At 44.3% G+C, this 24,007-nt stretch overlaps 3 non-coding genes and 1 pseudogene across 3 annotated transcripts; all 4 read right to left on the bottom strand.

The window, feature by feature from the left end:
• Positions 1-8,200: 8,200 nt before the first annotated feature.
• Positions 8,201-8,364, bottom strand: LOC132134628 (U1 spliceosomal RNA). The gene has a single exon (XR_009429683.1). It is a non-coding gene; the product is annotated as a U1 spliceosomal RNA (small nuclear RNA).
• Positions 8,365-8,715: 351 nt separating this feature from the next.
• On the bottom strand, positions 8,716-8,892 carry LOC132134690 (U2 spliceosomal RNA; annotated as a pseudogene).
• An 8,129-nt stretch (positions 8,893-17,021) lies between these two features.
• On the bottom strand, positions 17,022-17,185 carry LOC132134749 (U1 spliceosomal RNA). The gene has a single exon (XR_009429744.1). It is a non-coding gene; the product is annotated as a U1 spliceosomal RNA (small nuclear RNA).
• Positions 17,186-20,038: 2,853 nt separating this feature from the next.
• On the bottom strand, positions 20,039-20,202 carry LOC132134750 (U1 spliceosomal RNA). The gene has a single exon (XR_009429745.1). It is a non-coding gene; the product is annotated as a U1 spliceosomal RNA (small nuclear RNA).
• Between the last annotated feature and the right edge of the window lie 3,805 nt (positions 20,203-24,007).

The raw sequence follows: 24,007 nt of genomic DNA, 5'->3' as shown, positions 1-24,007 counted from the left end.
GGCCATAAATTCGCCCCCCGGGGTGTTATGGATGGGGGGACAGCGGTGTTCGGTAGGCCTTCTGGAGGTCTTACTCCGTCCCGAGTTTTGTGCAGTTTGGCCCCGTTTTGGCCATTTTGACCCCCGGGGTCATAGGGACATGGGGCTAGTGTCATCGGATAGACGGCCCCCTGGTCTGACTTTTTTCTATGCATATTTCTACAGTATAATGGGATAAAACTTACAAAAATGGATTCCCTGAGTGCCCTGAGTACAGTACAAGTGTTTTCTCTAGGCCTCATAAAAAAAATTTTCTTCCGACTTCCACCCCCCTTAAGCTGCCTTCTCTAGCCGGGGAGGGTGCACCCTGGCCGGCATGGATGAGTAGGTGTGAGGGGAAAATGAATGGGAAATAGACTGGTAAGGGACCAAGGTAATTTACAGTTTATTAGACTAAAAGTGGAATGAGAAATAGACTGGTAAGTGACCAAGAAAATAGTTCCATTTGTAGTTTCTTAGACTAGAGGTGGTATGAAAAATAGACTGGTAACTGAATCAAGGAAATAGTCATATTTGTAGTTTATCAGACTAGAAAATGAATGAGAAATAGACTGGTAGGTGACCAAGGAAATAGTACTATTTGTAGTTTATTAGACTAGAAGTTGAATGAGAAATAGACTGGTAAGTGATCCAAGGGAATAGTCCCATTTGTAGTTTATTAGACTAGAAAAAGAATGAAAAATAGACTGGTGAGTGAATCAAAGGAATAGTCAAATTTGTAGTTTATTAAACTAGAAGTGTAATGAGAAATAGACTGCAAATTGTGCTCTCTAATGTATTAGACTCAAAGTTGTATTAACAGACTACAAATGGGACCTAAAAAGTTATATAAGTAACCAATGCTTGGGCAGTGTCCCTTGCATTCATCCTTTTGCTATTCATCCTTTAGTGTTTTAACAAAAGTAGATATGGCTTTGGACGACTGTCCCTTGTGCTTTCGTGGCTATAATCAGCTAAGCGCAAGCTTCTCCTATCCATTGCTTCTGGGAGAGCTTCTCACGGCGGTACCGGCAGCTGAGGAAGCGGTCAAATCCCACCCCCTCTAGGCAGGTTGCACGGGCAACACATAGTCTGCTATCGGCCCTCAACAGCCCTGGGGAGGAGGAGTGCTCAGAGTCGCAGGTTGACAGACTAGATGAAGAGCCAGCCACCAGGCCTGAGGCAGAGCCAGCCACAGGACCCGAGGAGGAGGTCGCCGGGCCTTCAAAGAAGGCCCACTCCTCCGATGCACCATACCCCTTTCCGGACCACGTGCCAGCCCTAAGTGAGTATGACACTTGTCACTTTGATAACACCATACAATAACTTTCATTAATAAATCTCCTATTTGTAGATTATTAGACTAGAAGTTACCTGAGAAATAGACTGGTAAGTGAACCAAGGAAATAATCTCATTTGTTGTTCATTAGACTAGAAGTTGAATTAGAAATAGACTGGTAAGTGAACCAAGGAAATAGCCCCATTTATAGTTTGTTAGACTACAAGAGAAATGAGAAATAGACTGATAAGTGACCAAGGAAATAGTACCATTTGTAGTTTATTAGACTAGAAAATTATAGTAATATAATTATACATATACACACACATATTATGTATGTATATATATATAAATATATATATATATATAAATTATAATTTAATTTAATTTAATTTAATTTAATTTAATTTAATTTAATTTAATTTAATAATAATAATAATAATAATAATAATAATGTTTGTTAGTGTTTACCTCTATGTTATCGACCTGACTCACCTGGTCCTTCTCTTGTGCTTTCTTTTTGCAGATCAGCTCATTGAGGAGTCCAGGGCCCACTGGGAGGGCATCAACCCCACTCCGAAATTAATAAATAATGTGTCCTCAAAGATTTTTAGAATAAAATTTTTTATTTCATATATGTCAGCTGGCCAGACCAATCTGGCCAGCTTGATGTTTTTGGACAACAGGGCAAAGGTCCGGTCCTGGCTGTCTTTTTTAAAGAAATGCAACATTGCAGAGCCAACTGTGCACCATTACCTAAAAAATGTGGCACAGTTCCTCAAATATCTTAATGAGACCCCGCCGCCCACATGCCGGCTCTCCCGTGTGGCTTTCATTGGGATTAGGAGGGAAATCCAGAACTTGACCCGCCCAGTAAAGCGCAGCGTGGCAGTCCACGAGCTGGCTGTAAAACAAGCCAAGGAGGCCCGCCTGATCCCTAAAGCCACACTGCGAGCTTGCCGGGACTCTGCCAAAAAAATTATTTCTGAGATTCTGGGTAAGTTTTTGAATCCTTTCTCCTCTCATTATTTGGCGATCAATGTGATCCTTTATGCTTCTCTTTTTTTCTGTGAAGATCGTCTGAAGACTAGTCCTGAGAAAAAGGACCAATGGTCTTTTTATGGACACCTCACCACTTACTGGGCCAGCATTTATGGTCACCGTGGAGGGGTGTTCCAAAATGTAACAATTAAAGAGGTGGAAGATGCCCGTGCGACAGCTACAGAAGGCCACTTTGTCATTAATGTGAGTGGTTCTCTTTCTCTCTGTCTCTCGTTGTCCACATGGTTTTCTTTAAAATAAAACTCAGCTTATGCCACTTCTCACTGTTTCTAAAGATATCAGCCCACAAGACCAACCAGGCCTTTGGTGCAGCCGAGCTGGCCCTGGACCAGGAGGAGTATGGGTGGTTTGAGGAATTCCTTTCACTCCGGTCCAACTTGGTAGGGGGACGAGTTGCAAACTACTTCTTCTTTACCTCAAAGGCCAGCTCCTGCAAAAACTTGAACAAGTATTTTCAGGATGCGTGGGCGAGCATGGGGTTACCAGGCACACCCACATTTACTGATGTGAGGACTGCCATCGCCACCCATGTAAGCATTCCTGTACTTGTCCCGGCTTTATGAGTTTCTGGTGTGTTTTTTTCTAACTCTTTGCCTATGCTGTTCTCTCTCCAAAAAGGCAAAGAACACTCACTGCCCGGAAGATAGGCACAAAGTGGCACAGTTCATGTGCCACGACACCACCACAGCTGACAGGTTTTATGCCCTCAACCTTAATGCAAAGCAGGCAGCAGAACACCGTCGCCTCTTTGATACAGCTGTGGTGGGTGAGGAAGCTGATAGTCCAAGGCAGCAAGGTGCCAAGAGAAGAAAGACGACAAAACCCCACAAGATGCCAGCTGAGGAAAAGTCCTCATCCACCAGCCCAACGCTCTCCGACAGCCCTCCCGATGCCGAAGAAGGCCAGAAGTCTGGGAAATCTGCTTCAGTAAGTACAATTTCCCATGGATTGGTTTAACTGTTTGTGACAAGTAGACATGTTCACTAACACTCTGCCTTTCTTATTATTTCTATAAGGAAAGAAGCACATTAATGAAGATGGTCCTCAGACGCAGACTGATGGTGAAGAACTCCCCACTTAAATCACCACAGGAAATAGCGTCTAAAAAGCTGGTGCAGCAAGTAAAAAAAGAGACTGGAGAAATTTAAAAAAAAATCCCGTAAATAATTTATGTAGCTATTTAAATTGTTTGTTTTGATGTTTTTTATGATAATTGTTCTACTCCTTTTATTTCTACGATAAAAAAGTAAGGTTATCTTTTTATTTGTTTTGATAGCCTGTTCCATTTTTCTTTTTTCTTTTTTTTGTAAATAGTTATAGTTAAGGTTAATATCAGTTTGCTCTGAATCTTTCTGAACATGTTTATTTATTTATTTTATTTTTCTTATATAATGCATGTTTCCTATTATACTTTTTATATATTGTGTTTTTTTGTACAGAACTTTGAGGCATTTTTGATTTTGACTTTACAATGTCTGCAAAACAAAAAGTTCAATAAATATTTGAAATTGAATTAAGGTGTCATTACTTTACACACACTCACACACACTCACACACACACACACACACACACACACACACACACACACAAATATATATTACATGTAATAAAAATAATTTAAACATTTATATATTGTGTGTGTAAATAAAAAGGTATATGTAATGAATACATAATAAATATATAGTATTTCTATACATAAAATGTTTAATAAAAACATATTTTACTATATTTTGAATAACTTGAAATTAGGATGTTTTCACATAAATACACTTCTATTTCAAATGTATTCAGGCCGATCATCATAACCAGTTAAACTGATTATTAGACTAGAAGTTGAATGAGAAATAGACTGAAATAGTGAAATGTATTGTTTATTAGACTAGAAAAGGAATGAGAAATAGACTGGTAAGTGACCAAGGAAATAGTACTTTTTGTAGTTTATTAGACTAAAAGTTTTGAATAAGAAATAGACTGGCAAGGGATCAAGGAAATAGTGCCATATGTAGTTTATTAGACTATAAAATTAATGAGAAATAGACTGGCAAGTGATCCATGAAATAGTGCCATATGTTTTCACATTAATACACTTCTATTTCAAATTTATTCAGGCCGATCATCATCACCAGTTAAACTGATTATTAAACTAGAAGTTGAATGAGAAATAGACTGAAATAGTGAAATGTATTGTTTATTAGACTAGAAAAGGAATGAGAAATAGACTGGTAAGTGACCAAGGAAACAGTACTTTTTGTAGTTTATTAGACTAAAAGTTTTGAATAAGAAATAGACTGGCAAGTGATCAAGGAAATAGTGCCATATGTAGTTTATTAGAATATGAAATGAATGAGAAATAGACTGGCAAGTGATCCATGAAATAGTGCCATATGTTTTCACATTAATACACTTCTATTTCAAATGTATTCAGGCCGATCATCATAACCAGGTAAACTGATTATTAGACTAGAAGTTGAATGAGAAATAGACTGAAATAGTGAAATGTATTGTTTATTAGACTAGAAAAGGAATGAGAAATAGTCTGGTAAGTGACCAAGGACATAGTACTTTTTGTAGCTTATTAGACTAAAAGTTTGAATAAGAAATACACTGGCAAGTGATCAAGGAAATAGTGCCATATGTAGTTTATTAGACTAGAAAATTAATGAGAAATAGACTGGCAAGTGATCCATGAAATAGTGCCATAGGTAGTTCATTAGACTATGAGTGGAATGAGAAATTGACTGGTCAGTGACCAAGGAAATAGTCCCATTTCAAGTTGTTTGAACTAAAAGTGGAATGAGAAATACACTGCAAAGTGTGCACTCTTGTTTTATAAAACGTATTTTACAATACATTATGGATAAATTGGAATTAGGAAGATTTCAAATAAAGTAACTGTTAAGTGACAAATGAAATAGCCCCATGTGTAGTTCATTAGACTAGAAGTGATTTGAGAAATAGACTGACAATAAAAAATATTGCTATTTAATATACTGCAAGACTTGCAACATTTGTGGTGCAAATTAACCAAAATCCGACAGTTTTTTCTATGCATATTTCTACAGTATTATGGGATAAAACTTACAAAAATGGATTCCTCTGAGTGCCCTGAGTACAGTACAACTGTTTTCTCTAGGCCTCATAAAAAAAAATTTCTTCCGACTTCCACCCCCCTCGAGCTGCCTTCTCTAGCCGGGGAGGGTGCACCCTGGCCGGCATGGATGAGTAGGTGCGAGGGGGGTGGATGGTACTATTTTCTTGCTAATATCTCCGCGAAGCGGTGGACCCCGGGGCTGAAATTACCTACCGTATGCGACCACCCTCGAGTTCCTGGGTGGTCCGGTTCCTGAGTTATAACGGTTCAAATCCCACATTTTGGGGGGCCGTAACTCGGACGCCCGGGGTCATAGGAACATGGGGCTGGTGTCGTCGGATAGAGCTCCCAAAGGTCTAATTTTGACCAGAGTTTGGTGTTGTTTCCCTTCTTTCCGAGTGAGTTATGGCCGGTCAAATTTTGGGACTTTTTGCATTTGCGGGTCCATATCTCTGGCCCCCGGGGGTCTATCGACTTGGGGGAGGTGGCTTCAGAGAGGGCCCTTCGAGGGCTATCAAGTCACCAAGTTTCAAGTCGCTAGAACTCTTCCTTCCATTTGACTATCAAAAATGTGGGGAGCCATAACTCCGCCCCCGGGGTGTTATGGATGGGGGGGCAGCGGTGTTCGGTAGGCCTTCTGGAGTTCTTACTCTGACCCGAGTTTGGTGCAGTTTGGCCCCGTTTTGGCGGAGTTACAGCTTGGCAAAGTCTGTGACATTTTGGTTAACATTCACCACAATTTTGGATATGTCCGCAAATGTTCCGGATGTGATCCGTGGTCATTCCGTGAATATAATGGTCAAATGGACAAATAGTGGGTTCGTGGGACCCAGGGTGGGGGTCCGCAAGTGGTCCGCAGATGATCCGCAGTCATTGTGTGAACATAATGGTCAAATGGACAAATAGTGGGTTCGTGGGACCCAGGGTGGGGGTCCGCAAGTGGTCCGCAGATGATCCGCAGTCATTGTGTGAATATAATGGTCAAATGGACATATACGGGGTTCGTGGGACCCAGGGTGGGGGTCCGCAAGGGGTCTGCAGATGATCCGCAGTCATTGTGTGAATATAATGGTCAAATGGACAAATAATGGGTTCGTGGGACCCGGGTTGGGGGTCCGACGGGGGTCCGCATCGGTTCCGTGGTCATTCTGTAACTTTAAAGGTCAAATGGACAAATATAGGTTTCGTGGGCAAAAAAATCGTACACCCCCCATTCGGGTAAATGCCACTGTTTTAAACCTGAGGTGTACTGCTCCGTGCGCCACCCTGTGGAGAAGTGCTGAATGGCATGTAGGGGCCTCAAATCTGGGTGGGCTTCCGCGGGGCCCCTCGGGGGTCCATATCCTCCTGCGCCGGTCAGGGGTCTCCCGTGGGCCGGCGCGGTCCAGCAGACATCGACGCCGCGTCCGTCAAAAATTTTTTGGGGTCAGCGCGCAGGTCCCCTTAACCCACGTACACGAGCCCTCAAACTTATACCTGAATGGACGCTCCAAAAAAAAAGGACTTTCTGGAGAAGTCAAGACGTGACATCCCTAGGAGCTTGCCATTCACCTCTTTAAAACAAAAGCGCACGCTGTGGTGCCTCCGCACGCCGGCACGGGCAGCCGACATGATGGAGGCACCAACAGCCTAGAAACTTAAAACAACAATAAATACAATAATAAATAACCAAATAAATAATTAAAAGACCTTACCTTAAAACGTGTTGGAGCCCGAAGCAGCAGAGTTCAATGTACCTCTCGAAGTTGTGTGACTCAAGATATAAAAAGATCTCGAGCCAGGAAACCTCCAAGAGGCGATCGCAGTCTAAACCGTCTGACAAGGTACGTGATCTTAGCCAAAAGGCCGAGAAGCGATGCCGCTAAGACGCAGCGGGCAGGAAGCCGGACACGGCGATGCCCATCTCGGCTTTGGTAAGTCTGGGGGACCTAAAAATGCTGGGGGATGGTAGTACCCTCCCCTGTCTGCAACGTCACCGGGACTCGTCACGCTCGGCCTGACGCTGGCACTGCAGCGACGGAAAGTACGGCATCGCTCGTAACTCCCAAACGGTTCGTCGCAGAGCCACGTGCCTTATGTAATGGGAATCCTTGGCTCGAGCCGAACCAGACGCAGGTCTCAGATTGGCTCGTCGCTCTGACAAAATTTTCGGGTATTTGGGATTTTGTCGAAAACCTTCTTTTGCAACCTAGCACCAGGTATTTGGCCCAGTCCCACCCAAAGCAGCACAGAAAGCTTCTCTGGAGTCTGCCTGTCAATAATCATCCCAAAAAAGTGGAAATTTCCATTCACCTTGGCGAGGGGACCTCAAAACGTGCTAACGTGGCGTGTCCGAGATGGCTCGAATGGCTATAACTCCAGGAAGGAATGAGATCCCTTCACCCAAATCGGCACACCTGTGCAGGGGCTCAGTCAGAAGCAAGGTGAAAAAGGGCGCTGCGACAGGCCACTCGGTGGCGCTGTAAGCGACAACAAAATTAATACCAATTGAAAAAGGACAACCAAACAACATGGAGACAGCTACAGCTAGGCTGCAGTCAGTCCAATGGACTTTCAAAGTAAGGTCTGTGCTATATTCGAACTGAACCACCCACCAGGGTCCGATTTTTCAAGAGCGTAAAAATCGGTGAAAGCGTTGTTTCACAGGCACACAACACATACCTCGCATGTGACAGAACTCCCCATTCTGAAACGCAAAAAAAAAAAAAACCTGGAAAAAACCTCTTCTGCTTTGTTTCACCAACAATTTCAGGGGAGAGCACGAACGCAGTCCCCCACTACCATAAATTATGCAGTCGAGATTCCCGCATTTGGGGAATTCGCAGGGGTCAGCATGGCCGGAGTGCAATGGGCAAGCCTCGCCCTGGGTGAACCGCCTTCTTGATCATGGTGTCTCCCCTGCCAGGTTAGTATGAAGGCCCAGGCGGTCAGCCAGAGGTACGATTTGCGTCTCTACCGTCCACACCAACGGTTAGCCCCCCTCCAGGAAAGGAAGGACGGGTGCCTTCCATTACTGGCCTGGAAACTGCCAAGCTCATGGGCCGGTGCTTCCCAACGCCGGTTTTAGATGACTCTCTTTAACCAAACACACCTGATTCGATGCATCACCTCGTCTGTGAAAGACCTCAGGTGGGTGCATCGTTCGTGGAAGAGTCCAAGACCCCAGGAGGGCGCATCAGGAAAAAAGTTCGCAATACACCACAGCATGGCAGATCTCATTCCTTGTTCTGCTATTCGACACAATAAACGGCAATCCCCAAAAAGGGAAAGCACACCGTTCCTGGAGACACTGCAATACCAGGCCGATGCTTGGAGTGGACGGAGCAAGCCCCGGCTCCAGCTCCGTGATCTAAAAATCCATTTAATATGTAGTCCCCGGATGGGGGACGTATCAGATATTAAACTGATAAGAACAGATTTTTTTTCTTTCAAAAAAGTTTTATTGTCACGAGTTACATTTTTTCCATTTGCATTTTTACTTTCACACACATTTTTCTTTTCAAGCACACATTAAAACAAGCCATATAATATATAATAAATACACATGGTAAAATGAAAGAAACAATCATTGTTAAAAAACATTTGATTAAAACCACAGTGTTTTGCTTGTTTTTAAAAGGCCATATTTGGGGTGTGTTTAAAAGGTGCGATTGGTTTCAAAAGTAAAATACATATTTAAAAAAGCAAACAAGCCTCATATGCATGTTAATAAAACCAATTTTATTGATAAAACACAATAAAAACCAATTTATTGGATAAAAACCAATAAAAAAAAACATCTGTTGTGCAAGACCGGGGGTGAGTCCTTATCAAGTCGGTCTTCACCCCACTCTCCAGAACAGGGACATGAGATGCTACTTTACGGGCTCAGCGGAGATCCCCTCTCCTCCGGCCCGCTGGCCCGCTGTTCCCGTAGCCAGAATGGTGAGGGTGCATCTACGGGCAGCCAGGGTCGGTGCCTGCCGGGACCCTCTCTGTGCGACCCCGGCCCCCCCGTCCGAATATCGTCGTCCGGTACCCCTGCAGCATTGATGTTACCTTTAGCTCGCATGCATGGAGGGTTACCGTAACGCGCTTCCCCACCAGCAGGTTTCTGGTGGCCCAGATGGCATCCTTGATGACGTTGAGGGTGAGCTAGAGCGAGGTAAATTTCTGTGCCGTCAAGTCCTTCAAGCCCCGGCCCACCCCAAGGAATGGCGAGCTGGTACCCGAACTGGGCCCCACCTGCTGGTAGGCACGGGAAATACAGGGGGCCGGTCTTGGCCCACAGGACCCGCGCAGTGCTGCAGTCCCAGAGCAGGTGGTGGACGGTCTCCGGGGAATTGCAGCCGGACCGAGGGCAGATGGGGTTTTTGGCCATGCCTCTGGAGTGCATAACCGCCCTGACCGGGAGGATCTCATGAGCCACCATCCACGATAAGTCCTTGTGCCTTTTCTGGAGAGCAGGGTGAGCCGCATTCCGCCAAACTTGTTTGGCCTCACTTAGTGTGAGGCCCGGAACTGGACTCACCGGTTCCCGGTCCTGCACAACAGAAATGAGAGACTTGTGTTTAGTTAAAATGGTGAAATCTTCCCTCTCTAAAAGGTATTTCTTTAAAAACTTTTTTATAAAACTGTACTCTTTAGGCAAGTTAAAAGACACTGGGGTTTTCAAATCTACTGGTAAAATTTTCAAAGTTCTTAGGTAAGACCCCATCCAAAATCGCGCCATTGCAGCCGTCTTGTTTTCTTTGGATGGGGTCATGGCATAACTGATGTGCAGGGCGGTGAAGCAGCTGCCTAAAAACAGGTGGGGGTCTGGGAGGCCTTTTCCACCGTTCTCTGGCCTTTTCTTGACTGTCTCCCTCTTCAGGCGCTCCCACTTGGACCCCCACAGGAAGTAAAACACCGCCCTCTCCAGTTTCACCAGGAACTGCCGAGGGGGGCTAAAAACAGAACAAACAAGTAAAATCAGAGGTAAAATCACAGATTTAAAAATTAAAATTTTACCTTCAATCGTCAACTGTCTTAGTCCCCAAAACTCTAGTCTTTTCCTAACTTTCCCTAGCAAGTCAGTCCAGCTTTCCCGTCCTCCACCCTCTTTATCAAATTTAACACCTAAAATTTTAAAATCGTTGTCTTTAAAAACCAAATCAAGTCCTCCTGTGTCCACGTCCCCCCACGGCCCGAAGAGCTGGGCCTCAGACTTGTTTCTATTGAGTTTGGCGCCCGAGGCCCGACCGTACCAGTCAGTCAAGTCCAGTGCTCTTCGTATAGATAAAATGTCTGTGGTTAAAAGAGTAACATCGTCCATGTATAAGGCACAAGTCGATGTCAGTCCACCCGTCCCAGGAACGTCCAGTCCTTTGATCCATTTATCCTTTCTCAAGATCTGTGCCAGTGGCTCGATACAAGCCACAAACAGGAGAGGAGATAAAGGACATCCCTGACGGACACCACTGTGTATGTTCACAGTTTTGGAAAGATGCCCGTTTACAAGGAATTTGCTGACTAGTCCCTTGTACAGCAGTCCCACCCAGGCTACAAACCTCTTTGGAAAACCCATTTTTTGCAGTACCTGAAAAAGGTACTGGTGCGAGACTCGGTCAAATGCTTTTTCAAAGTCTAAATTTAGGACTACTAGCCGAATATTTCTGTCTCTCGCATAACAGATGGCGTCTCTGATCAGCACTAGGCTGTCTGTTATCTTTCTTCCGGGCACAGAACAAGCTTGATCCGGGTGAATCACGTCCTCTAAAGCCATTGACATGCGTGTTGCTAAAATTTTGCTAAAAAGTTTATAATCAAAATTTAAAAGTGTTATGGGTCTCCAGTTTTTTAAGTCAGTCCGGTCACCTTTTTTGTGAAGTAAAGAAACTATCCCTATTCTAAAACTGTCTGGAAGTCTGTCGAGGGTCTCAAACTCTTTAAAAACTGTCAAAAGCTCTTGTCCTAAAATGTCCCAAAATGTTAGATAAAACTCTAGGGGAAGTCCATCCACTCCTGGGGACTTCCCCTTCTTAAAACCTCCAAGAGCTTTTTGGATTTCTAAGATGTTAAAATCTTGGGTTAAAATCTCATTTTGACAGTCAACCCTTTCCTCAATAAAATTTAAAACTTCTTTTGCAGTGTCAAAGTGTACCTTTTTAAAACTATATAATGCCCCATAAAATTTTTCCACATCCTCTAAAATCTCTTTTGTTGTGTTAACCTCCCTATCCCCTGTTTTAACCCTGGTTAACCCCCCACCCCTTGTTATTATTTTCTTAAAAAAATATCTGGTACACTTTTCGCCTTCTTCTATTTCTCTCTCTTTACTTCTTAAAAGGACCCCTTTACTTTCTATATTGGCTAAAACTGACATTTCTTTTTTTACTTCCTGAATTTCCTCGTTAAAATCAAAACCATTATTTAAAAGATTAAAATACCTTTGTAGTCTTTTCTGGAACCCCAACATGCGTTTCTTTTCCCTACTCTTCTTTTCTTTCCCTATCTTTCTAAAAAACTGTCTTGTCCGGTCCTTTACCATCTCCCACCACTGTGCACGTGTATCGTAAAAGTCTTGGAGGTTCTGCCACTGGCTGAACTGTTCCCTATATTCTAAAACTATATCCTTGTCTTCCAACAGGGAACAGTTCAGCTTCCACAGCCCTCCCCCTACCGTCACACCCATGGGCAGTGAAAGGGTGCAAGACAGCATCATGTGATCAGAGAAAAAGAGGGGGGTTAATGTAGCATCGGTCGGCGGGCAGTCCCTTGTAAAAACGTAGTCGATTCGAGAGGCTTTGGTACCATCACCACTGAACCAGGTGAAGCCCTCCTCTCTTTGATGCAAAATTTTAAAACAGTCGACTAAATTAAAATCTCTGACTAAACCCTGCAATAAAACCGACGTTTTGTCCACTCTAAAATCCTCCCCAACCCTTTTCCTGTCTGTTTTGGATAAAACACAATTAAAATCCCCTGCTACCATTAGGGGGGCCCTACCTAGCATGTGGGGTTGCAAGTCTTCTAAAAGCTCATATCTTTCATTCTTTTCCGTAAAACCATATACATTAAGAACATTAAAATCCCTGTCTAAAAAGGTCAGATTTACTAAAAGTGCCCGGCCTTGCCTCACCACAGTGCTGCCCTTCACCAAGATGTTAGGATTATTAATTAAAACCGCAACTCCGTCATTTTTGTTAAAATTTGATCCGCTCCATATGGAGGCTCCTGCGGACCATAGCTCCTCCATTTTCTTGTACCTAGTTAAAAAGGGCAGAGAACACTCTTGTAATAAAAACAAATCTGACTTAAAAGATTTTAAAAGGGACAAAATACTCTGTGCTCTAATGGTGGACCTCACACTTCTTACATTGATAGTAGAGATGGTGAGGGCCATGAGCAGTAGGGTTAAAAAGGTATAAGACATTTAAAACAGAAGACAGTAAAAAGACTACAAAGATACGATTAAAATCATGTTATATCTTGTTGCATTTGCCTTTCCTTTTCCTCAGACGAGCTGGGATCAGGAGGGCAAATGCCTGTCGCTTCAGAGGCCACAGAGGAAACCTCTTGTGGCTCTTTTGGCGATGATGCTGTAAGCTTAATGTGCAAAAAGGATACCTCATTGGGGGACTCTAGGGGCCACTTGCGCTCCAGATCTACCGAATCGATACTATCAAGCTTATATGCTGCCCTAGATTTTTTCTCCTCCGTTACAATCAGAGGAGACCCCGCAGGTCTTTTTTGCACCTGAGCGTTAGGGAGTGAACACTCTGTCTCACTCCCGGTAGATTCCTGCACCCCATCCGAAACTGTTACTAGTGAGGAATTGTTTTTTTCCTCACTTTCCTCTCCTTCCATGACCATTTCCTGTTCCGTTGCCTCCGCCCCTGTGGCCGTCCCACTTCCTCCTTCCTGCCCAATCCCTGAGGCCGGCTGGGAATTTGAAATTCCCGCCAAAACCTCAGGGACCGCCTCCTCTTTCCTTTGTTCATTCGTTTGTTGCCCATGTGGGGCGGCCATTTTGAGCTTGTTGGCAAAACTTTTAGGGCAGTCTCTGTAGAGGTGGTTTGTTTCTCCACAAAGATTACACCGTCTGCCATTGGTACAATCATCAAACTGTGACCAATTTCTCTACACTTCCCACATACTAACTCTTGGCATGCTTCAGCGAGATGACCAAACCTGCAACCCTTCCTGCAGAGTTTGGTATGTAGCCTCTGTTCTCTCCGAGCACAATCATGGAAGGCAGATGTTTCAGGCCCTGGTAGCCCCCAGCGTCTTCCCATTGTTTAATGGGAATTCGCCAGAAGCATGTCCAAATGCCATCTTCATCTAACACTTGGACAGGCTGGCCTCGAACAGTGCAAAATCTACCCAACCAAACATAAATATCATCTCCAGTCACTGTTTCATTGAACATCCTTACAATCACAGTTTTAAGTGTGTTATCAGAAAGTTTCTCGACAGTGAACATGGAGAACTGGGCTTTAACCCTCTGGAGTCTAAGGGTATTTTTGGGGCCTGGAGAAGTTTTGTCATGCCTTGACATTTGTGCTTTTTTCAGTTTCTTATAAATATCTAAATGGGTAAAGACTAATCTCACTGTAATCAGCACAAACTGGGCTGTAATAATATGTGAAATGCATGTATGTACATGATTGTGTTTTTGAGAAAAAAAATATTATGCGTGGTTAGTGAAAAACTAAAAATGTTAAAACGCTTGAATAAGGCAAAAAAACACATAAAGAACAATGGTTCCCGGGATTTTTGAGAACTGGAGCTTGTAGCCTAGAATTTTTCTTTCTAAATGATGTGAAAATCATCTTGTTTACTCACTCACAGAAAACAATATATTGCTTAAAATTTTCTAAGACACTTTTTGTTGGTAAAAGTCAAATGCGAGTAGGCGTCAACTACCATGAATATCATTGTGATTTACACCTGAGAAGACAAAGGCCTGCATAATGAGCTGCATAATGAGCCTCTCAGTCATCTGTGCCACTGTGAGTGAGGAGTTACAAGAGAGAATGTGAGAACAAAATAAATCTATATAATTTTATGTTTGTAGTTTATTAAGAATATATTTAATTATCCCACAACATAATTTAATATCCACTTGGGGGAGCAGTTAAACAGTTTATTAGAAACAATCAAAGCTGACTTTCAAACAAATTGTTTGGCATGCTTACTCCAGTCACACAATCCTTCAGAAATCCTTTTAACAATCTTATTTTCTACAAAAAAAAAAAAAAAAAAAACGTTTGTTGTTATTATTATCATCATTATTATTAATGTTGAAGAGAGCTGAGAATATTTTTCTGGGTTTTTAGGGGGAATAAATGGAAAGAAAAGCATTGTTTTTACATTTGTTACAGTTATCTATTTGTTACATTTATATTATTTACATCAAGCTTTCGAAGGGTATAGTGTTGTATATTGTTATTGAAACTTCATAATGTTTCACTTGATTATATATTTAGTCAGGAATTATAGTTCGGAAAAAGTCTAACTAGTAAAACGTTTACACGTTATGTGAAAACTAGTACAAGTATATAAATAAATAAAAAGAGACTTACTCGTGTTTATGATCTCTGCTGAATAAAGTGCTTCATTCTTTTTTTCTGAGGAAATCCATTTCTCAAATCCTCAACCACATCACATCTTTTTGGGGTGAATTATGTGTTATTCCTATCATCGCGAAGAAAACAGTAAAATAAAAAAAACTTGAACAGTCTGGCTGCTTTTTCTTCTGTGTGGGCGTATTCAAGCTGCGCGCTTCAGTTTGAATCTGAATAGCGCGTTCAGCGCGGGGGCGTGGTCACATTAGATATAATGAAGGGAGACATGAAAAACAGACATCGCGTTGTTTTCATATGGATTACTTTATCACAGAATATCTGTTTTCGGCGGCACTTGTTTAGTTTAAAAATAGACATGTCAAGCTTTCTATAGATATCTCTCTCATGTATTTTCGTTGAGTATTCACGGAGTTACAGTTCATTTAAATGACGTGTTTGTAAAAGAAGATCAGCGCAGACAAAGGCTGCAGACAGCGCACCTTGTTTGTTATCTTTATTTTATAAGTGCACAAAGTTTTGTTGTTATTATGTATGTATCCAAAAAAAAGTAGACCCTTTACAGATTCGATTGATGTATTGCTCTTATCTGTACGATTAAAACTGAAAGTGTAATTTAAGTTCTTTTCGGGGTTATCAGGAGAAAATGACTCAAAACGCGTATCCGCGTTAATCGACTTGATAGGGTTAACTGAATCAAACCTTTGCCAAAAGTCATTAAGCAGGGAAGCGGTTTGTTTAATTTGATTAAACATCAAATCCTTTGTTCAAGGGCAGAGTCATCAAACAATTCAGGTCGTCAGATCTAAAAGCTAAGGTCTTTTGGATCAGCTTGCTGGAAAAGTCCATACGGGACATTCCAAGGAGCTTCCCCTCAACCTGCCTGAATAAAAAACGCACGCTGTGGTGCTAAAAACTTAAAACAACAATAAATACAATAATAAATAACCAAATAAATAATTAAAAGACCTTACCTTAAAACTTGTTTTAACCCGAAGCAGCAGAGTTCAATGTACCTCTCGAAGTTGTGTGACTCAAGATATAAAAAGATCTCTAGTCAGGAAACCTCCAAGAGGCGATCGCAGTCTCAACCGTCCGACAAGATACGTGATCTTAGCCAAAAGGCCGAGAAGCGATGCCGCTAAGACGCAGCGGGGAGGAAGCCGGACACGGCGATGCCCATCTCGGCTTTGGTAAGTCTGGGGGACCTAAAAACGCTGGGGGATGGTAGTACCCTCCCCTGTCTGCAACGTCACCGGGCCTCGTCACGCTCGGCCTGACGCTGGCACTGCAGCGACGGAAAGTACGGCATCGCTCGTAATTCCCAAACGGTTCGTCGCAGAGCCACGTGCCTTATGTCATGGGAATCCTTGGCTCGAGCCGAACCAGACGCAGGTCTCAGATTGGCTCGTCGCTCTGACAAAATTTTCGGGTATTTGGGATTTTGTCGAAAACCTTCTTTTGCAACCTAGCGCCAGGTATTTGGCCCAGTCCCACCCAAAGCAGCACAGAAAGCTTCTTTGGAGTCTGCCTGTCAATAATCATCCCAAAAAAGTGGAAATTTCCATTCACCTTGGCGAGGGGACCTCAAAACGTGCTAAGGTGGCGTGTCTGAGATGGCTCGAATGGCTATAACTCCAGGAAGGAATGAGATCCCTTCACCCAAATCGGCACACCTGTGCAGGGGCTCAGTCAGAGGCCAGGTAAAAAAAGGGCGCTGCGACAGGCCACTCGGTGGCGCTGTAAGCGACAACAAAACTAATACCAATTGAAAAAGGACAACCAAACAACATGGAGACAGCTACAGCTAGGCTGCAGTCAGTCCAATCGACTTTCAAAGTAAGGTCTGTGCTATATTCGAACTGAACCACCCACCAGGGTCCGATTTTTCAAGAGCGTAACTGACTTTGTTTCACAGGCGCACAACACATACCTCGCATGTGACAGAACTCCCCATTCTGAAACGCAAAAAAAAAACGCAAAACGCAAAAAAAAACCTCTTCTGCTTTGTTTCACCAACAATTTCAGGGGAGAGCGCGAACGCAGTCCCCCACTACCATAAATTATGCAGTCGAGATTCCCGCATTTGGGGAATTCGCAGGGGTCAGCATGGCCGGAGTGCAAAGGGCAAGCCTCGCCCTGGGTGAACCGCCTTCTTGATCATGGTGTCTCCCCTGCCAGGTAAGTATGAAGGCCCAGGCGGTCAGCCAGAGGTATGATTTGCGTCTCTACCGTCCACACCAACGGTTAGCCCCCCTCCAGGAAAGGAAGGATGGGTGCCTTCCGTTACTGGCCTGGAAACTGCCAAGCTCATGGGCCGGGGCTTCCCAACGCCGGTTTTAGATGACTCTCTTTAACCAAACACACCTGATTCGGTGCATCACCTCGTCTGTGAAAGACCTCAGGTGGGTGCATCGTTCATGGAAGAGTCCAAGACCCCAGGAGGGCGCATCAGGAAAAAAGTTCGCAATACACCACAGCATGGCAGATCTCATTCCTTGTTGCAAATACAGTTGCTATTTAATGAAAAGTGAGATACGCACCACATGTGGTGCACATGTGTGCCAAAATTCAACGCTCATTTTTGTAAGGGATAAAACTTACAAAAATGGATTCATCTGAGTGCCCTGAGTACAGTACAACTGTTTTCTCTAGGCCTCATAAAAAAATTTCTTCCGACTTCCACCCCCCTCGAGCTGCCTTTTCTAGCCAGGGAGCGTGCACCCTGGCCGGCATGGATGAGTAGGTACGAGGGGGGTGGATGGTACTATTTTTTTGCTAATATCTCCGCGAAGCGGTGGAACCCGGGGCTAAAATTCGGGGGATCCCTAGAGGATCGAGGGGCCTACCGTATGCGACCACCCTCGAGTTCCTGGGTGTTCCGGTTCCTGAGTTATAACGGTTCAAATTCCACATTTTGTGGGGCCGTAACTCGGACCCCCGGGGTCATAGGAACATGGGGCTGGTGTAGTCGGATAGAGCTCCCAAAGGTCTAATTTTGACCTGAGTTTGGTGTTTTTTCCTCTCTTTTTGGGTGAGTTATTGCCGGTCAAATTTTGGGACTTTTTGCATTTGCGGGCCCGTATCTCTGGCCCCCGGGGGTCTATCGACTTGGGGGAGGTGGATTCAGAGAGGGCCCTTTGAGGGCTATCAAATCACCGAGTTTCAAGTTGCTAGGTCTCTTCCTTCCATTTGACTATTAAAAATGTGTGGGGCAATAACTTCGCCCCCCGGGGTGTTATGGATGGGGGGGCAGCGGTGTTCGGTAGGCCTTCTGGAGGTCTTACTCTGACCCGAGTTTGGTGCAGTTTGGCAAATAGTGGGTTCGTGGGACCCAGGGTGGGGGTCCGCAAGTGGTCCGCAGATGATCCGCAGTCATTGTGTGAATATAATGGTCAAATGGACAAATACGGGGTTCGTGGGACCCAGGGTGGGGGTCCGCAAGGGGTCTGCAGATGATCCGCAGTCATTGTGTGAATATAATGGTCAAATGGACAAATAATGGGTTCGTGGGACCCGGTTGGGGGTCCGACGGGGGTCCGCATCGGTTCCGTGGTCATTCTGTAACTTTAAAGGTCAAATGGACAAATATAGGTTTCGTGGGCAAAAAAATCGTACACCCCCCATTCGGGTAAATGCCACTGTTTTAAACCTGAGGTGTACTGCTCCGTGCGCCACCCTATGGAGAAGTGCTGAATGGCATGTAGGGGCCTCAAATTTGGGTGGGCTTCCGCGGGGCCCCTCGGGGGTCCAGATCCTCCTGCGCCGGTCAGGGGTCTCCCGTGGGCCGGCGCGGTCCGGCAGACATCGACGCCGCGTCCGTCAAAAAATTTTTGGGGTCAGCGCGCAGGTCCCCTTAACCCACGTACACGAGCCCTCAAACTTATACCTGAATGGACGCTCCAAAAAAAAAAGGACTTTCTGGAGAAGTCAAGACGTGACATCCCTAGGAGCTTGCCATTTACCTCTTTAAAACAAAAGCGCACGCTGTGGTGCCTCCGCACGCCGGCACGGGCAGCCGACATGATGGAGGCACCAACAGCCCAGAAACTTAAAACAACAATAAATACAATAATAAATAACCAAATAAATAATTAAAAGACCTTACCTTAAAACGTGTTGGAGCCCGAAGCAGCAGAGTTCAATGTACCTCTCGAAGTTGAGTGACTCAAGATATAAAAAGATCTCGAGTCAGGAAACCTCCAAGAGGCGATCGCAGTCTAAACCGTCTGACAAGATACGTGATCTTAGCCAAAAGGCCGAGAAGCGATGCCGCTAAAACGCAGCGGGCAGGAAGCCGGACACGGCGATGCCCATCTCGGCTTTGGTAAGTCTGGGGGACCTAAAAACGCTGGGGGATGGTAGTACCCTTATGTAATGGGAATCCTTGGCTCGAGCCGAACCAGACGCAGGTCTCAGATTGGCTCGTCGCTCTGACAGAATTTTCGGGTATTTGGGATTTTGTCGAAAACCTTCTTTTGCAACCTAGCGCCAGGTATTTGGCCCAGTCCCACCCAAAGCAGCACAGAAAGCTTCTCTGGAGTCTGCCTGTCAATAATCATCCCAAAAAAGTGGAAATTTCCATTCACCTTGGCGAGGGGACCTCAAAACGTGCTAACGTGGCGTGTCCGAGATGGCTCGAATGGCTATAACTCCAGGAAGGAATGAGATCCCTTCACCCAAATCGGCACACCTGTGCAGGGGCTCAGTCAGAAGCAAGGTGAAAAAGGGCGCTGCGACAGGCCACTCGGTGGCGCTGTAAGCGACAACAAAATTAATACCAATTGAAAAAGGACAACCAAACAACATGGAGACAGCTACAGCTAGGCTGCAGTCAGTCCAATCGACTTTCAAAGTAAGGTCTGTGCTATATTCGAACTGAACCACCCACCAGGGTCCGATTTTTCAAGAGCGTAACTGACTTTGTTTCACAGGCGCACAACACATACCTCGCATGTGACAGAACTCCCCTGTCCCCTGAAACGCAAAAAAAACCGCAAAACGCAAAAAAAACCTCTTCTGCTTTGTTTCACCAACAATTTCAGGGGAGAGCGCGAACGCAGTCCCCCACTACCATAAATTATGCAGTCGAGATTCCCGCATTTGGGGAATTCGCAGGGGTCAGCATGGCCGGAGTGCAATGGGCAAGCCTCGCCCTGGGTGAACCGCCTTCTTGATCATGGTGTCTCCCCTGCCAGGTAAGTATGAAGGCCCAGGCGGTCAGCCAGAGGTATGATTTGCGTCTCTACCGTCCACACCAACGGTTAGCCCCCCTCCAGGAAAGGAAGGATGGGTGCCTTCCGTTACTGGCCTGGAAACTGCCAAGCTCATGGGCCGGGGCTTCCCAACGCCGGTTTTAGATGACTCTCTTTAACCAAACACACCTGATTCGGTGCATCACCTCGTCTGTGAAAGACCTCAGGTGGGTGCATCGTTCATGGAAGAGTCCAAGACCCCAGGAGGGCGCATCAGGAAAAAAGTTCGCAATACACCACAGCATGGCAGATCTCATTCCTTGTTGCAAATACAGTTGCTATTTAATGAAAAGTGAGATACGCACCACATGTGGTGCATATGTGTGCCAAAATTCAACGCTCATTTTCATGCAAATTCTACAGTATTATCGGATAAAACTTACAAAAATGGATTCCTCTGAGTGCCCTGAGTACAGTACAACTGTTTTCTCTAGGCCTCATAAAAAAATTTTCTTCCGAATTCCACCCCCCTCGAGCTGCCTTCTCTAGCCGGGAAGTGTGCACCCTGGCCGGCATGGATGAGTAGGTACGAGGGGGGTGGATGGTACTATTTTTTTGCTAATATCTCCGCGAAGCGGTGGAACCCGGGGCTCAAATTCGGGGGATCCCTAGAGGGTCGAGGGGCCTACCGTATGCGACCACCCTCGAGTTCCTGGGTGGTCCAGTTCCTGAGTTATAATGGTTCAAATTCCACATTTTGGGGGGCCGTAACTCGGACCCCCAAGGTCATAGGGACATGGGGCTAGTGTCGTCGGATAGAGCTCTCAAAGGTCTAATTTTGACCAGTTTGGTGTTGTTTCTCCTCTTTTCGAGTGAGTTATGGCCGGTCAAATTTTGGGACTTTTTGCATTTGCGGGTCCATATCTCTGGCTCCCAGGGGTCTATCGACTTGGGGGAGGTGGCTTCAGACAGGGCCCTTTGAGGGCTATCAAGTCACCGAGTTTCAAGTTGCTAGGTCTCTTCCTTCCATTTGACTATCAAAAATGTGGGGGGCCATAAATTCGCCCCCCGGGGTGTTATGGATGGGGGGACAGCGGTGTTCGGTAGGCCTTCTGGAGGTCTTACTCCGTCCCGAGTTTGGTGCAGTTTGGCCCCGTTTTGGCCATTTTGACCCCCGGGGTCATAGGGACATGGGGCTAGTGTCGTCGGATAGACGGCCCCCTGGTCTGACTTTTTTCTATGCATATTTCTACAGTATAATGGGATAAAACTTACAAAAATGGATTCCCTGAGTGCCCTGAGTACAGTACAAGTGTTTTCTCTAGGCCTCATAAAAAAAATTTTCTTCCGACTTCCACCCCCCTTAAGCTGCCTTCTCTAGCCGGGGAGGGTGCACCCTGGCCGGCATGGATGAGTAGGTGCGAGGGGAAAATGAATGGGAAATAGACTGGTAAGGGACCAAGGTAATTTACAGTTTATTAGACTAAAAGTGGAATGAGAAATAGACTGGTAAGTGACCAAGAAAATAGTTCCATTTGTAGTTTCTTAGACTAGAGGTGGTATGAAAAATAGACTGGTAACTGAATCAAGGAAATAGTCATATTTGTAGTTTATCAGACTAGAAAATGAATGAGAAATAGACTGGTAGGTGACCAAGGAAATAGTACTATTTGTAGTTTATTAGACTAGAAGTTGAATGAGAAATAGACTGGTAAGTGATCCAAGGGAATAGTCCCATTTGTAGTTTATTAGACTAGAAAAAGAATGAAAAATAGACTGGTGAGTGAATCAAAGGAATAGTCAAATTTGTAGTTTATTAAACTAGAAGTGTAATGAGAAATAGACTGCAAATTGTGCTCTCTAATGTATTAGACTCAAAGTTGTATTAACAGACTACAAATGGGACCTAAAAAGTTATATAAGTAACCAATGCTTGGGCAGTGTCCCTTGCATTCATCCTTTTGCTATTCATCCTTTAGTGTTTTAACAAAAGTAGATATGGCTTTGGACGACTGTCCCTTGTGCTTTCGTGGCTATAATCAGCTAAGCGCAAGCTTCTCCTATCCATTGCTTCTGGGAGAGCTTCTCACGGCGGTACCGGCAGCTGAGGAAGCGGTCAAATCCCACCCCCTCTAGGCAGGTTGCACGGGCAACACATAGTCTGCTATCGGCCCTCAACAGCCCTGGGGAGGAGGAGTGCTCAGAGTCGCAGGTTGACAGACTAGATGAAGAGCCAGCCACCAGGCCTGAGGCAGAGCCAGCCACAGGACCCGAGGAGGAGGTCGCCGGGCCTTCAAAGAAGGCCCACTCCTCCGATGCACCATACCCCTTTCCGGACCACGTGCCAGCCCTAAGTGAGTATGACACTTGTCACTTTGATAACACCATACAATAACTTTCATTAATAAATCTCCTATTTGTAGATTATTAGACTAGAAGTTACCTGAGAAATAGACTGGTAAGTGAACCAAGGAAATAATCTCATTTGTTGTTCATTAGACTAGAAGTTGAATTAGAAATAGACTGGTAAGTGAACCAAGGAAATAGCCCCATTTATAGTTTGTTAGACTACAAGAGAAATGAGAAATAGACTGATAAGTGACCAAGGAAATAGTACCATTTGTAGTTTATTAGACTAGAAAATTATAGTAATATAATTATACATATACACACACATATTATGTATGTATATATATATATATATATATATATATATATATATATATATATATATATATATATATAATTTATTATATATTTAATTTAATTTAATTTAATTTAATTTAATTTAATTTAATTTAATTTAATTTAATTTAATTTAATTTAATTTAATTTAATTTAATTTAATAATAATAATAATAATAATAATAATGTTTGTTAGTGTTTACCTCTATGTTATCGACCTGACTCACCTGGTCCTTCTCTTGTGCTTTCTTTTTGCAGATCAGCTCATTGAGGAGTCCAGGGCCAACTGGGAGGGCATCAACCCCACTCCGAAATTAATAAATAATGTGTCCTCAAAGATTTTTAGAATAAAAAATTTTATTTCATATATGTCAGCTGGCCAGACCAATCTGGCCAGCTTGATGTTTTTGGACAACAGGGCAAAGGTCCGGTCCTGGCTGTCTTTTTTAAAGAAATGCAACATTGCAGAGCCAACTGTGCACCATTACCTAAAAAATGTGGCACAGTTCCTCAAATATCTTAATGAGACCGCGCCGCCCACATGCCGGCTCTCCCGTGTGGCTTTCATTGGGATTAGGAGGGAAATCCAGAACTTGACCCGCCCAGTAAAGCGCAGCGTGGCAGTCCACGAGCTGGCTGTAAAACAAGCCAAGGAGGCCCGCCTGATCCCTAAAGCCACACTGCGAGCTAGCCGGGACTCTGCCAAAAAAATTATTTCTGAGATTCTGGGTAAGTTTTTGAATCGTTTCTCCTCTCATTATTTGGCGATCAATGTGATCCTTTATGCTTCTCTTTTTTTCTGTGAAGATCGTCTGAAGACTAGTCCTGAGAAAAAGGACCAATGGTCTTTTTATGGACACCTCACCACTTACTGGGCCAGCATTTATGGTCACCGTGGAGGGGTGTTCCAAAATGTAACAATTAAAGAGGTGGAGGATGCCCGTGCGACAGCTACAGAAGGCCACTTTGTCATTAATGTGAGTGGTTCTCTTTCTCTCTGTCTCTCGTTGTCCACATGGTTTTCTTTAAAATAAAACTCAGCTTATGCCACTTCTCACTGTTTCTAAAGATATCAGCCCACAAGACCAACCAGGCCTTTGGTGCAGCCGAGCTGGCCCTGGACCAGGAGGA

The sequence above is a fragment of the Carassius carassius genome, unplaced genomic scaffold (genome assembly GCF_963082965.1).
Source record: "Carassius carassius unplaced genomic scaffold, fCarCar2.1 SCAFFOLD_61, whole genome shotgun sequence".
NCBI classification, from domain to species: domain Eukaryota; kingdom Metazoa; phylum Chordata; class Actinopteri; order Cypriniformes; family Cyprinidae; genus Carassius; species Carassius carassius.
The sequence above is the reverse complement of the archived record's forward strand: the minus strand, read 5'-3'. Positions and strand labels throughout refer to the sequence as shown.